Here is a 4,755-nt window from a genome sequence, read left to right on the forward strand (position 1 = left end):
AGCTATAAAAGCAGCAAGGCTAAAGTTGTGGGTTAAAATCCAAAATAATAAGCTTTAATACCCTAAAAATCTCTGTAGGGTCGAGTGGAATTGCAGGTCAGTCGATTGCTGGCTCACGCAAATTATTATGGCTGCTTTAGTATGAATATATATATGTAAGAGCCCTTTACATTACTCATCTATATTCCTGTTAATCAAGTCAGTCAGTTTATTCCGATGTGGGAGATTCCCCATACTTGTACAGACTCAAAGCATAATAGAGACCTCTTAAATTGTAAACTCACCATGCGGCATTAAGATGTATCTTGTTCCATGAGCCGGTGATCAGAGTAAACAACACGTTCCGTATAATATAGTCAATCCACAGTTTGACATTTCCCTCTGCTTTTCATATCTTTGCTTGAAATGACAGTCTGTGTAACATGTGGAGGCTTTAAAAATGCCATGGCTGATATGAAATCAATTTGCATTTCCCCAGTGCCTGGATAACATGGCCCTGTCAGAGGACCCTGCAGATCTGCTGGAGATAATGACGTTATAGAGGGCGGCTTGCACTGTGAAGAGGATGAAATTGAAAGAGTGACGCTCTGTGTTTCCCATGATTGCCTTGACAGGGGGATGTGTGGCTATTGGACATGTACTCTTCTGTCTTTGCTCCCCATTAGGTCCACTTGTTCCCAGTCAGGGGTTAAGACAGACTAAAGAGATCCACCAATCTGACCAGTCAAAGGCTCTGTGTGTCAGTGATGGTATTTCAACAATATGAACTTTTATCCAAAGGAATGGTAAAAAACAAACTGTCAACCTTATTAATGTTACAGTGCTGATTGTCGCTCAACAAATATCACAAATAATTCTTTAAAATCAGAATTTAGACAGCTTTCAGCATTATATTCTATGGATGTAACTTAATAGACTGACTAGTGAGCACAGTGAAAAAGAAAAGAATCTCAGGAGCAGGAGGCCAGTTCAAAGGTATTACTGTTTAATGGTTAAAAGAGAAGAGAAAAATAAAAAGGGTCTCTCCCTTCTGCTCACTGTTACCCCACTGATTTTAGACAGCTTTATAGCTAGCCTGGTATTCCAGGAGTTATTTGTGAGCCCATCATTATATTTTTCAAAGGAACTCCTCTAATGGTAATACCAGTTTGGCTACTTTATGAAAATGTGTAAAGAAATTATCCACATACAGAGGTATACAACAGTATGCAACCTAGAATTTGTTTTGGAAACTGGAAGCAGAGAGCTGATGATACTGACCTGAGGACATGTAAACTTGATGACACCTGTGCAGGGGGTCTGCTTGTTATCGAGCCCAGTGTATGGTAAAACAGAGGGACATCTCTCCCACTGCTGCAACACTAATTTAAGTTGATATAAACTATAGGTAATTCCAGCTGAGTTTTTCCTCACTTTGCCCATTTCAGGCCACCGAATCTGAAAAACTCTGACCTCAACACTGGAGTCAGTCTCTCTCTCTCTGCGGTGGCTGAAAAAGAAAATGTTATGATCGCTTCAGCTGCTATCTAATAATTTATTGTCGGCATCGATTAATGCGCTTTAGCAAAGAATCCAATGCTATTTGTGTGCATTCTTCTTACCACTGTTAATAATCATAACCATCATCGACACGTAAATTCATGAAAATCACAAATGTTAGACCATCTGGCAAATGCAGAGCCTTCAAAATCATCCAATGGGATGATGTTACAGAGTTTATTTATTCAAATGTTACTTGTTTTTTTTATTTATATTGCTTCCTCGGTTCCACTGGAGTCACGACTGTCCTTTGCAATCAGTTTTTTCAAATGCAAAACATGAGAGAACTGATAAACCAAAGCAAAACAGTTAAAAGTCATTTCTTGATAATTAGAACTGACAGTCTGAAAAGCTTCTAAAGTAAATATTAGGAGTTCAAAATGTTTGCAAAAAAAAGAAAAGAAAAAAGACATACACATGCTAATTATATTTGTGCGTTACAGACCAACTTATTTTCTAGGTTTCCATACGCCCAATTATTATTGCTATTATTTTTTTTCAAATCGAGACAGAAATGCTTTGAATGCCTGGGGATTAAAAGGGTCATAGTATAAGTATCTAAGAGTGTATGGTGGGTGTGATGCAGCAGTGGGATCAGTGAAGTAGAAAATGTGATGCGCTATTACAATAAATACAAAAAGTCGACAATGTATGCACAAGTGGTCCGCTGGGCCTTATGTCTACCTTTGGCAAGCTGTCATCTATATTTAAAATACACTGCAGTACACTGGGATGCCAATGTATAATAAGGAGTATACTTACAATATATGAGGGAGACAAGCTTATAATGAGACATGCTGGCTCTAATCAACCTTATAAAAGTCTGAAGAGGAACAGAGATGCGTCTGCCACACCAACAGTTTTCACACCCAGTTTTCAATTAATGAAAACATAATTTTGTTCAGTCCTCCAGGACGGGGATAACTTGAGGGCCTTCCATGTGGTGTGAACAAACCTTTGCGCTCTGTAGCTCTGCTGGTGTGTGCGAGACACATACACAGTCTTACCCAATTGTACTCAAAGACACACACACACATACACATGCGCGCACACACAAAGGAAGAATTTATACTTGTCTGTATGGTTTGTTAGCACTCAAGAGATAAAACTTTACATGTTGCTCCCAATTAGCACAGCAGTGACCGTGCACTGTCTCCTGTGCTCAGCTTCCCTTCTGAAGAGGGTCTATTTATGTGAAGACTCATGAGAATGTGAGAATTGAGGCGAGAGAGAGGAGATATGGACTGTGTGAGATAGAGGGTGTGTGTGTGTGTGTGTGTGTGTGTGTGTGTGTGTGTGTGTGTTATGAAGGAAACAGGGTGAGAGAGAGGGAGTGAAAGAAAGAGATAGAGAGAAAGGGAGAATTGAAATGGCTTAAGCATTCATTTTGAGTGGAGAGACAGGTCCTATTAACATTTAACAGCATTTGTGCAACTTGGTGCCGAGGTTATGATGCAAATGAGGAGGAATTAAAACTGGCCAGAGGTTTGTCATTGATGGATTGCAGTCTGGCAGTGTTCACACTTCCTCGTGTCCATCAGAAGCGATTACTGTGTAATTAAACCTTATTTCTGGACTTTCTAGTGCATAATTACTTTGTGAATGTAACCATCATCTAAAAGCTACAAAAATGCTTTACCATTTACTCTAGCAGTCAGTTTCATGGGCTTGTGTCAGATATAGCCATCAGACAGAGCAAAAGAACTGTCACTTTTAATAAGAGGAAAAAAATTAAATGAAACAGTATGCTTATTACAGAAAAATTAGGCTTTCAAGAGTCCTTTCTGTTATTTGCATAATTTATCCCCCACCCCACCTACCACACATACACACACTGCAAGCTTTAGGCAATTTCCCTCACATTTAAATAGATTGCACATTTAAGGCTACTTAAGGAAAATTATCACTTTGCATATTTTAATTGTTATGAAGGAAGTGATTTGAGAGAGGTCTGTGGCTCATCCTCTTGAGCCATGCGGTTGCGAAGCTGTCTGATTCGGCTGCTCAGCGCTGCAGCTCCACAGATAACCTCCGAGTTCACACACATCCACTCCAGTTTCATCAGAATGCAAATGAAGCACAGAACACTGGGACAAGTGGATCTTTGATATTTACAAAATAGCCACTAATAACTTGAGTGTAATTTGTTTGACTCAACTTTATTTTTCTCTTATCTGTCCTGATTTTTTTTTTTCCTGGTCAAATGCCTCTTGTTTAAAAATTCAGAGGGAAGAAACAAAGGGCATGTTTGGTGCTAGAATTTCAGAGCTCACAGCATAGAGGAAGACTCTATCTATCTATCTATCTATCCATCCATCCATCCATCCATCCATCCATCCAATTAAACAAAGAGAGCACAATAAATGAGGCAAAGGAAATAAATCTGAAGAGTATTTTTTGTCATTCAGCTAAAATTATCTTGACTAAATTACTAAAGAATTATTTCCAGGTATTGTGCTAAAGCATAAGACCCATGCTGAATAATGCCTGAAAACAATTCTGTCCTCCAAGGACAGTTCTCCATGGGAGACTGCAGTGTTTTAAGTGTTAGTATTCTTGCCTTGACAAGTCCTTATGAAGTCAGATAGTGACAGGCACTGATAATACGAAATTCAATTTTTGTAAAAAAACATCCTTTTGTTGGGTAATTTTACTAATTTAAATAATGCAAATCTCAAATCTTCATTTAGAACAGCTATATGGAAATTTACAAAATGTATGTTTCTCCAAATAACTAGAAGGAAAGACATAATACAAGCAGAATGTTTTTCACCCTGTAAAACCAGTGTTACTATCTTTATGTTTATAGTAATGAGAAAGACGCATGTTAGATTTCATGATAAACTCACAAATAATATTAACATGCGTACACAATTTAAAAAAAGAGAGAATAACCAGTGCTAATAAATCTTTCCTCATTCATGTTAATTGCACAGAACCTTCCCACACATGTACCACCTACATTTTAATGACACCATAAAGTGAAACTTTAGCATACCTGTTTGCTTTCTACTAAAAAAACATCAATTATGAATTTATAAATGTTCATGGATCACGAAAGGTGTTATTGATGGGCGGAGCGTAATAAAAAAGTAAGTTTTGAACTGCTGCTAACTGATTTATTTTACTCTAAAACACCAGTTAACTTCAAAAAATTATCACGCTGTAATTGATTTAACATTGTCTTTCGAAATGAATAACTCGAAAAAGAAATAG

This window comes from Oreochromis niloticus, linkage group LG16 (genome assembly GCF_001858045.2).
Source record: "Oreochromis niloticus isolate F11D_XX linkage group LG16, O_niloticus_UMD_NMBU, whole genome shotgun sequence".
NCBI lineage: Eukaryota > Metazoa > Chordata > Actinopteri > Cichliformes > Cichlidae > Oreochromis > Oreochromis niloticus.